The sequence below is a fragment of the Cebidichthys violaceus genome, unplaced genomic scaffold, assembly GCF_023349555.1.
Source record: "Cebidichthys violaceus isolate CVI_PGR_0920_01 unplaced genomic scaffold, fCebVio1.0.p SCAF_260, whole genome shotgun sequence".
NCBI classification, from domain to species: Eukaryota; Metazoa; Chordata; class Actinopteri; order Perciformes; family Stichaeidae; genus Cebidichthys; species Cebidichthys violaceus.
The window spans coordinates 55,476-67,236 of record NW_027176440.1 but is presented as its reverse complement, the minus strand read 5'-3'; the positions used below and the strand labels follow the sequence as shown (position 1 = coordinate 67,236).

General features: G+C 46.3%; 1 pseudogene; it reads left to right on the top strand.

The window, feature by feature from the left end:
* The first annotated feature begins 424 nt into the window (after positions 1-424).
* LOC137880059 (kelch-like protein 29) overlaps positions 425-11,761 on the top strand; it is a 65,745-nt pseudogene continuing 54,408 nt past the window's right edge.

Genomic DNA, 11,761 nt, shown 5'->3' with positions numbered 1-11,761 from the left:
AAATGCAATTCAAGGGCAATCTGATTGAATTAACCAGCCATTAGATGTATGAGATGAGCCGTAATTGCGGTGGTATTTATCCATTCAGATGAATGGGTTTCGACCGCAAGGTCGCGACACTGCAGCGCCCGTCCTCGAAACAACTTCACCGAGCGCGTACGTATTCCGTCCCGCTCGGGCCGCATCGCTTTAACCTCAGTGTTGATCCTAGATGCCCAGCGTTACGAATGCAGCTCTTTATGGCGTTGGCACGGATGGTGTGTGTGTGTGTGTGTGTGTTTCTTTTATTTATTTATATATATATATATTTTATAGACCTGCTCAGCAGTGCTCATTTCTCTCCCTCTTGTCGCAGCCTTCTTATAATGGGCTGGGTAGAATGAGAATTAGAGGCAACAAATGAGCCGCGCTGTGTTCATGTCAGTCAGGTGCAATGGGAGCAGATGCTGTGAGCGTTTACACCCTGGTGTCAACATGTTCTCCCCTTAATTCACTCGGTGTCTCTCTGTCTTTGTCCTATGGAGCTTTTTCTATCTTTGATAGAAACCCCTGCTTTTGTGTCTGTACCCCCCGCCCCCCCTCTCAATTTGCATATATTTAATACATTTCCAACCTGTTTCCATCTCCTGCAGGCCTGCCCCTGTTGTTCCCTCTGAGAGGAAGAGGAAGTGATGTCACGCCACCACCACCGCTTTGAGAGGGACTACCGGGACCCTGGGAGCGGAGAGACATCCGTCCGTCCGGCCTCCACAATGGCGGAGCCAATCATAGCTGTGCCTCTGCCGTTTGTCAACGGCAACAACCGTCCGGGGCTCCTTCCCCTCCCAGTCATCCCCTCCCTCCTCCCCACCCCGGTCACAGTTGCCGTGACAACGTCGAGCGGCGACATAGCGGTCAAGCGAGGCATCCCGTCGGTGGCTTCGGCGTCTGCCAAGGTAAGAGCCCCCCCCCCCCAAAACTGTACATCATCTCCAACTTTCTTCGTGCTTTTGAGGCTTTTCAGCTTCTTCTCGCTTCTGTCTTCCAGTTCTCATCTCCCACTTTCCTCCGAATGTCTCTGCACTGTCCAGCTCACTGGCATGACTGTCTTCATAGTTCAACTGTCTGAGCTCTTCAAGCCCCTCCGCCCTCTCTCTCTCTCTCTCTCTCTCTCTCTCTCTCTCTCTCTCTCTCTGCCCTTATCCCTCACTCCAGTCCTGCTGCTCTCTCTCTGCACTCTTCTCTGTCCAATGCCCCCTTTTTTCTTGCCAAGCCGTTCTCCTTCCATCTTCATTTCTCTCGCTGCCATATGGCAGGCTCGTCCTCGCCTTTTGCCTCCTTGGTAATTTCTGTCTTTCATTATGTAAATGACCTCTGACAGTGGCTCAAATGGGTGCTGCTGTCAGAAGTGATGGCTGGAGGTGGTGCTTTTCTTAACAAGCAAACAAAACAAAAAGGAGCACATCGTTATATAAGCTCTGAGTAATATCATGGATTTAAAAAAAAAAAAGAGAAAAATCTCTCACGGCTGCACATTGCTCCTTTCAGACAAAGGCTAGAAAGCAACTTTTAATGAGACAGAAATTGCAATATTTGACTGTGGCTTGTGTGTGCGTAGTTACAATTTGTCATCATATTTGTGTTTGTGTAGCTTATACAGAAGAAGTGCAGCTTGGAAATGCTGTACAGTTTGTGTTCTCCACCCCCTCGCCCGGGATTTGCTTGCTAGCTGGCTGTCAGCAGCGTGTGAAGAGACGGGGGCCTTTACCAAAAAAAAAAAAGAGTTAGACATTTCAGCCTCTCCCTGTGCCTCTGCTTCCATGGATACCATTCATTTCCTCTCCAACTTTCCTCCTCACCATCCCATCATTTGCTTTAATTTGAACTTCAGCAGATCCATCTGGCTCTCTCTTTGCTCCGGCACCTTCTCGGGCTCTCGCTGTCCGTGGGGCCTGCGCTCTGAGAGCAGAGGTAAACAATGCTCTGGTAATTTAGCCCATAAGTGCACATCATTAGACACCCCTGCTGAATGCACTGACCACAGACACGGTAAATCTGCTCTGGCACCGCATCGGCCCCTCCTTTTGTGCGGCTGAATAATTACATAGATCCCGACAAAGTCTCGCCGTCTCCCACCGTGGCCATTGTCATCATTCAATGGCTGCCAGGGCAATTAGGTGCCTCGCCTCGCACGTGAGTGTTTAAAGGTACAGTATATGTGGGAATGTGTGTGCGCAGATGCAGCAGATATAATGCAGATCCTTCCCCAGATGCCTCTCTGTTAGCTTTATTCAGGGCTTTACCTTTTCTACTTTGTCTCGCCTCTGACAGCTCTTTGTAAGGCGGGCAACAGAGACCAGCGGCGCTTTTTTAAAAAAGGGAAAAGACCCAGAGTTTGGGCCTCAAGAGCCGGCCAATAGTATCATGCAAGCCTGTCCTTTTTTTTTTTTGTTTTTTTTTTGGAGCTGTCTGCTGTCCTCACTTGCTCCCTCTCTCTTTCTCTCTTTCTGTCATCTTCGATCAAAGCTGCTGGGAGTCACAAAGAGTCTGACGGACGGATGCAGCTCCCTCTCCGTGGTCCCCGTGTCTCTGCGCTCTGCGCGGCTACACTAAAAACCTGACAGGCCGTTATTGATCCCCACTGTTTGGAGACTCTGGCTTTATAAAACCCCCGCCGGCCCAAGTGGGGAACACAGCCCAATATAGCTAGACGTGTCTGAAAGCGATGCCCCCCCCCCCCCCCCTTTTGCACAATCACTTTGTAATAAAACCCGTAAATGGAGTAATTATTTCCCCTTAATTTGGGATGCAGAGCAGGTGTATTGTTTTAGCGTCGCTGCAGTGTTTTTCTGTGGTGTTGTAAATGATGTCTCTTCATGTGCTTTGCTTCAGCGTTTAATGATCGGGTTAAGAGTTGTGCGGCTGTGTGTAGGACAAGTGCTGAGAGGTTTAAATGTACCATCTGGTGGCGTCGTCCGTCCTGATGTAAAGCCAACCGCATGGAACAGTGGGCTATAGTTAATTTAGAGCTGCACTTTGTTATCCCCCTGCCGGGCCGTTAATTAATTTTTATGTATTTCTGCGCGGTTGTTACGGATGTAAAGTCGCCGCGGCGCTCTGAATCCATGTTTTTAATAACCGCAACTATTGGCGCGTCCTGCTGACGAACGGGACTTTAACGTGTCGGCGGAGAGTCCGGTTTCACTTTTGCGCGGCCAATCCGTCGTCCGCTGTACGCCATATTGGATTTGCAAAATGAACAATGCTGACGCAAGCTACTGTCGACGGATCTGTGGTGAATAAACCTGCATTTCACCGTGACGTGGTTCTTTCTCACCGTCCTACCTTTTGATTAATTCTAGATGTGCAGAGACGTGATGACAGGGACCAGGAAGTGTCGGGACTGAATTCTCTGTGGGCTAAAAACGATATGTGACTGTAAAATCTATAAACCTACACAATCTACTGTTTGTTTTCACCTCGCGTGCGTAACAAAAAAGAACAATCAGACACCTTTAATGCTTGCACTCCGCTTGAAATAGCACTCGTCTAATTGGTTCAACTCCGGCAGAAACATCACAAAACCTTCTTTCCACTGACCGAAGGTCGAAGAGTGAGCGCTGGTATTGGGGTCATTCGTGATTAGAGTTATTAGATCCCCCACAATGCACCGCAACGCGCTTTCAAAAGGTTCGGTGACAGATGTTTGCACGTGAATGCTACCAGCCTGTTATCTCGCGTTGAAAGGATTTCATAGGGTTTAAACATGGGCCAAAGCTGGAGTTTGTATCTCATATTATTTTTAAAAAAAAAAAGCGTCTTCCCACAGATAGCCCACTGGAACATGTGATTTCCCCTGCACAGTCTAATCCTTTAATATGACCTTTTTAATCCATCCTCCCCTGATATTTAATAGCAGCAGTGCTATTACCGATCCCTCTTGAACACAGGAGCCGTAGTTGAAATACAATAATCTGCAGCTGCATATTGATCTTAAGGAGTGCCACGAACCAATAACTGTCCAACGTCTTGTGTTGACTCTCCACATCATCTGCATTTGTATTCACTCCGCATCCCGTTCGTTCGTTTCTCCGTCGGATGATTCTGACCTACAGAGCGCTCTCAATACAGCAGAACGAGCCGTTCCTTTATGCTGCATACATCATATTTTTGACGCATGATCATAAGATTGATCACGATTATTGGTTTTAATCGTTTGAAATCCCTTCCTTCAGTCTTGGTCCTTACTTGATGTGGTCAGGACTAGAGTAAGAAGGAGTAGTACTGCCTCAAAAACTTGAACCAGTCACGAGGAGCTTCCAGTGAGATAAAGAATCGCGTGAGCTATGATGAATACATTTGATATTTACCTTAAGTTCTATTTATTCAGCTTCAGCTACGACGCCTACGGCTGTTTGATCTTCTATAGTCTATAATACCTGCTGCCGGCAGTCCATTAAAGCACCGGCAAGGCCGCTGATTACGTTTCAACACAAAGCGCAACCCAGGGCAGGTGTAACCACCAGGCAGATCTTTTATTTACTCCTCGACTCGATGCACACCTTTTAAAAAGCTTTAGTAGTCATTGAATCCATCCGTGCTTGTCGTCGTTTTGTTTGAAAACGGTCTCGTTCGGATTTTAAGAAATATTCTGAAAAAAGTTCTGAAAAAAGTGTCGTGATTAAAAAAAAATAAAAAAAATTCCCAGCGTTGACGGCGACCGATCATAAGAGCTCGTCTTGAAAACCAAATCACACATTGTGTGGTGCTGGTCATTGATTTGAGCCTGGTCAGCCAGCCAATGGATTGAAGCAGACCGCATACTGTGGCCTACACAACATGGGATCCAGAGAACAGCAGTGTCATGGCCTCATTCTGACACAATCAAAAAAGAAAGAAAGAAAGAAAGAAATCACAAAAAGCATGTCTCTCTCTCTCTCTCTCTCTTTTTTTTTGGATGGAGGGATGTATGTTATTTTCCTGACAGTGACAAGGAAAACAAATCACAATGAAATACATTTCGTCAGCTTCAGTTCATTTTTATTCATTTTATTATGAATGACCAAGATGACTTCCTCACATGTCTCGTTTTGTCCACAACTCAAAGATATTTCGTTAACTGTCCAAGAGAAGTAAAAAAAAACAAAAAACAGAAATATTCTCATTTAAGAAGCTGGAATTAGAGGATTTAGACTTTTTATATATGCTTCTTAAAAAAAACTCCTCAAACCGATTAATCGACTATAGAAATAGTTGCCGATTAATCCGATAGTTGAAAACGAATCTATATGAATGGTGCAGCTCTGCATGTGAGCGTCACTGCCGTGTCAGGGAGCCCGGTAACGAATAGACTCTGAAATCACTGGATCTTCGCCGAGGTTGAGGCTGGAAGGGGGAAGACGTCTTTTGAAACCGGGAGAGTCTTCTGACAAGTTGCCTGTGAAATGTATCGAATACGAGACGATTAAAGTTGAAGAAGGCAGCGCGCTGGGGAAGCTGGGAGACGGAGACGGAGACGGGGGGGGGGGGGGGGGGGGGGGGGGGGGGGGTGGGGGAGAGACTTGCTTTTGAATTAGCTTCAGATGATAGCGGAAACTACAGTTGTTCCATCAAATAGTGAAACTCTATCACACGGAAAAAGATGAAAACTTTACATTTCCAAAGCAGACAGACTCGGCATGGGGTCTTAAAGACAACCAGCTGCCGAGGAAAGCCAAGAACACTAAACATAGCTGGAGGAAAGATCATGGCGTCGCAGCTTGAAGCCTGCTTTTTGTTGCTTTACGCTGATGGACGTAAATTGACGATGATCCAATTTGATCACGTCGTTCAGCGCCTTAATGCTACACCAGCGATCTTAATGCGGATGCAAAACTGTTAAGGACGGGGGATATTGTGTTCTTTATCCCTGACATTTTACACTGCTGTTGAAATTCAAAATATATACGCTCAGAAATTCTCCTTAAATACTAAGCAGCACGGGCTGTTCTGAGGCGCCTTTATCTCCCTCTGAGGAGCAGCAAGGTAAACAATCTTCACACTCGGCTGCCTGGATTTTGATTTATTAGCTTCTACTGTATGTGTTGTCGTCCTATCACAGACTTGCTGCGTGCCATTTGCATTCACAGCGAAAATGTCACAAAAATCCAGCTCTCAGAAGACGAGTCCTCCGAAAGTAAAGCGCACTGATTGATGGGGAATACGTCGTTTTCACCGCCATCGCTTTTCAATTCATTATCCGTAAGCCCTCATGTGAAACCTGAAGGGGTTTTTTTATCTCGGGTGAGTCGAGGTTTTCTCTTTTGTCTGATTTTCAGTGTTCGATCGGTTATAGAATTTTAACTGCGCGAGCCAGACGTCTGTTGCACATTTCACTCTTTGTGAGCGGTTAAGTGGCGCGTGTCACTATATATATATTAGAAAAGTCAGCTTTGTGCCACACGTTTCTGCTCGGTCCTTCTGAACCGGATTTTTATTTTTTCCCCTTCCCTGGGAAAACAGGAGTTGAATCCCTGGCGTATTACAAGGAATACATTCATAGCTTGTCTAGTTAGATTACTTTCTGTTCGTCATCTCTCTCTCTCTCTCTCTCTCTCTTTTTATTTTCCATAAACACAAAACAATCACCATAATGTTTGTGGACAAACAAATCCGCTGTCGGGCGTTTTTTTTTTACAACAGCGTCGTTTAAGAAACAGCAGACTTCCAGGATTAAGCGGTGATTTTCCTTAAGATGATGTACGGAAACTTTGTCAGTGTTAACGAGAAGCAGCGATTGTGTGTTTACCAGGAGCAATTGCACCAGGGTCTGGATGTCTCCGCGCCATGTGGGTAGAATTATGGCTTTCCACTCTTTGAATCAGAGCGGGCTCTGCTGCGGGTAGTTGCTAATCAAGGATAGAGACATGGAGACGGACGGACAAGACGCCTCAGTCATGAGGACAGCACACTGTCAAACTGTCAGAAGAAAAGGCACCGTGAAAAAAAAAAAAAAAAGGAACTGTCAAGACTTCTTTTTCGCTATCAGCATTTGAAAATCGGGGTGGATGGAAAAAATGGGAGTCCTGCATCTGATGACAGATTTATCAGAAATCTCACACCCTCATCACACATTCAGGACCGCCGTCATCTTTTATCGTCAAAAGAAATTATTCACTGCGGTCTTCTTCATTTAAGAAAAATGATTCACGTAAAAAAAAAAAAACGGTCTACGGATGCGGTGGCGATAACAAGACGGGTCGAAGAATAGGTGAGGGCAAGCGTTATCTTTGTCTGTCTTGTCAATCTCTCTGTGACAAGCTGTTCCGCCGGTTTCATCCAAATCCCGGTCCTCTCGTGGGTCCCTCCCGCGTCTGTCTCTCGGTCTACCGGGGGTAGGATCCCAGCTGACCTTTTCCACCAACAATGGATCGTCTCTGCCTCTGCTCCTGAAGCATCTGCTTCATCTGAGGGTGGATTTTTTAATCCTCTTGAGAAACGGAGGCAGAGACAGGTTTATTGTTCTGAAAACCATGGATATCCCAAAATAAGAGACCTTTCAGGTCTTTGCTTTGTGGTGGGTTTGTTCTGGTGACAGCGGGCGTTACAAAAGACTGTATGCACAAGCTCTGTGCAGGAGAAAATACGATGGTCCAGAAGGGGTTTGCCCCTCTTCTTTCCCTGCTAAGTAACTGTGCATGTGTGTGTGTGTGTGTGTGTGTGTGTGTGTGTGTGTGTGTGTGTGTGTGTGTGTGTGTGTGTGTCTAAATGGAAAGCAGCCCCCTAAACACACCGGCTGTCTTATGAGCCCGGCTCCAAACAGACGGCCCGGTGGCTCGATCTAATAAGCAGTCATTGGATATCAGATTCAAATCTGTCTCTTGCTTTGTGAAAGATGAGATGCGAGCTCCCTCTCTATTTGTGTCACAGTGACTATGCAATATGAGTGCGCGATATTGAAAGGGCCTGAGAGTGTGTTGTCATCCAATACTGTACATCTGCTCTCCCGGCAGCACACAAGAGATCATTGTCTCGCCGGCCCCCCTTTTTTTTTTTTGTTGTTGGCCTGAGCAGGAACCGGCCCGCCAGGCGTCCTGCCACGCAAACAAAGGTGTGTTTACAAAGTGCAGACTTGTCTCCGAAAGGCAAAGTCTTCCTCGTCTTTCCGTCTTTCCGCCGGTCCTCGGTGCTTGCTTTGTCTCCCAGCGCTCAGCGACGGGTCGGGGGAAATTATTCTGCTCTCTGCAGCGGCTGGATTGATGAAAGTCATGTAAACCCCACGTTATCACCCCGACTTATTTATCACCCTCCATCACACTTCTATTACTTCCACCTAATTCTTCAGCCCCCCCCCCCCCCCCCCACAAGACTCCCTCCAGCCACTTCAAACAACTTCTTGTCCTTTGTCGGAGCACAGATCCTCGTTCCTCAGCGTCGGCGTTGCTTCCCTCTGAGCGCGCTTGTGTGAAATTGGATTGCTGATCCGTCGGCATTGAGTGGCAGAGATGTAATATGGATAGCGCAACCGCATGTTCCGATGCCCGGAGGCAGCCTGTTACAGGACACCGAGGGATCGCAGAGGATGCTTGACTCCTCGCACTCATCCTTTTCAAGACCAGAAGTGCTCTCAGCAAACATCTCATGACAACATAAAGGAGAACAACAAACACACAAAGGCCTGTGGTCCGGCACATCGCGCTCGCGCAGCACCGCGGAAGAAGGTTTGTCAGATTTGCTCGATTCGCCAAAGTGTCAAGAGTTCATAGTTGATCCGTGGGCAATTTGAAGTGGCTGCCGTCTTCAATTTGCCATTATCGTTTGTCATCGCTCCATCTCTCACTACCCCCCCCCCCCCACTTCCTCATCACACGGTGAGAGATTTGTGTCAAAGGGGAAAGTGATATTTCACACATATTCACCCTATAATTATCCCACTCTCTCTCTCTCTCTCTCTCTCTCTCTCTCTCTCTCTCTCTCTCTCTCTCTCTCTCTCTCTCGACTGGCCTGAAAGTCGGATGTGAAATGTTTGTCGTTTGTTTCCGCGCTCGGATCGGTCTTTTGGTTTCCAATTGTGGCAACTTTCCAAAGCAAAAGCCGCATGAAAAGTTTCTTTGGATCGGTAATTATTGTGGTGCAACATCTGGCTAAATCCACTGCAAAATCAACCCGCCTCGAGCTCCGAAACTCCTCTGAAAGCAGCTTAAGATCGGCGAAACCGATCTACTGTAATTTAAACGCTTCTTGCCGAACACTTGCGCTGTTCTGGCACAAACTTTTTTGCAGCCACCTTTGAACCTACAAAGGGATTTGATGATTGTTTGCTACTCAAGATGTTTTCACTTCCAGACATATATATATATATATATATATATATATACACATAGCCTAAAACAAGTTTTAAATCAGCCGTGTAACCTCCAACAAACACCGGTGTACCTGTGACTCACAGAAGTGCAACATAGACGCTAATGTCATGCAGCACTAACGCCGACACGTGCACGTTCTGCTTGGCCTATAAAAAGTACACGCTGCATATTTGAGAGGTTACTTTTTTTTTAATCAAGCAGCCGACAGAAATTCAGTGAACACCCCCCCCCCCCCCCCCCCCTTTGTCCCCCCCCAAAAAAAGGGCTCTGCTCTCAAATTCCAGGCTGCCATTCATCCATCGCTGTAATTGAGCACATCATCAAATGAGCGGATCAGATCTGCAGCCCTTCAAAGACCCACACTTAGTACCCATATACGCCTTCAAGTGTTAAATGAACTCCCTGCTGAGCCATAGCTGATTGTATGTCATTTGGCTTTCCTCTGCTGGGAAATAACTCCCCATCCACCATGGCTGCCCCCCCCCCCCCCCCCCCCTCCTTCCTCTCCCTTTGTCTGTCCTGTTCCACAAATGCTGAATAAAGAGCGGTGGCATTTAAAAAGGTCCACATGCGGAGGGGGGTTGACATTCAAGTGCTGCCACCTTAAGGTTAACTCTGTGCGAAAAGGTGGCGGTGAATGCAGGCTTTTAAAGCGCCACGCGTGTCATGTGGAATATCAGATATCATCGAGGAGGCAGCCGGAGTGGCGTTTGAGATGCACAAGGTAAACAATGCGGCGCGTCTGGCACTTACCTTGGCTTAGAAGTCTGCAGGTGCTCTCAGCAGCAAAAAAAAACGAGACGGAGGGATTTTTTTTTTTTTTTTTTTTTTTTTTTTTTTCATGTGCGGCTGGTGCACTGCCCAGGCTCTATCTGTGCAAATGAATATGTCTATAAAAAGAGGAGCACTTTCTTAGTCTGTAAATAGACCACCGACAGCCTTTGCTTTGAAATGTCTTTGCTTGACTTGCTAAGGTTTGCGATTGAATGAACAAAAGAGGCAATAAGCAAGGCTCAAGAGAGGCATCTTGAAATGACTCGGAAACTAAAGCATCAGTCAATTGACTCTGTGCTCTTTGCGCCGACCCGGCTCATATCCGCGAAGGACCTTTTGCCGTGTTTTTGTTTAGCTTCACAGAAGAACACGCAACTCGAAGGACAGACCGCATTCAACGGGAGAAGGACCACTTTGACGCAGACCGAAATGTCTCCGCAGACACTGTCACTGTTCATCCTGTAATATAATCGATTAATAAGGAGGCTAAGATGCAGGTTCTGAGTCTATTAAGTGACGTGGACACAGATTATGAGCGATTCTTTTGCTCCATGCGGTGAATATTGCACTTGTTTTTTAACGAGCAACATATCTTTTCACTAAAACCACACAAATCAGGAGAGGGCTAAACCTCAGCGACACGGTCCTGCGAAACCTGGCGACTCACGTTAGAGAACTGAATCCTTTCGTAATCCTAAATATGGCAGTTAGCTTTGAAAATATGGAAATTGTGCAAATATGACCCAGTTGTGCTTTCGTCCATCCACGCGACGTTCACGGTCACCATGACCACGGCCAATTAGGAGACAGGAAGTGTACCGATTTAAAACATTGGCGGGAGCCCGTGATGACAAGTGCAGCTTCACAGAGCTGCTTACATGACTGTAGCCTTGTTGTCGCTGTAGTGTAATCACCGAAGTGATGGATTTTGCGCCATAACTTTTGCAGTTGCACAGTTAAATTTCCACATATCATTTTATGGGTTATTTTGTAAATGACAGCTTTGTCTAACTTTTATCGCTCAATAAACTGATTGTTTTATTGTTCAAATATTATTATGTTCACCATCCATCATATGCAACAAATCTCTGTTTCTCTGTCACAAAAAAAAAATAGATTCAGAAGGTTACATAAGGCTTTAAGTCCTATTGTATATTAAAATCTAACAAAATCCTCACTGAGGCAGACGCTTCTCTTGTAGTCCTCCGGACAGCGATTTGTTTTATCTCTCTCATTACTCTTTCATTTCTCCCTTTTCATTATTTGATTGTCGGGCCCCCAGTATTGTGGCCCAGTTACTGTGGTCCTCCACATTGCACTCTGCCAGCCGTTTTAATAATACACACATAAATAATAGATATATTTTAAATGCAAATTCTAATAGGGACTTTGGGGGTGACTCAATCATGCAGCATTTGCGGTCTGACCTTAACGCAGGCTAACAAATTACTGGGAGCTCGGTGTTTCTCATTAGGAGCTCCACGCATCATCACCCTGCCAAGTACTCCTCTGCCATAACCACAGCCGCTACACACACACACACACACACACACACACACACACACACGCACACGCCACGTAAATGTTTGTCTTTCATCTTTACACAGTTAAGTAGTTTTGAGTTTTTACATGTCGCCGCACAGTTTAAGTGTTCAGTTGCATGC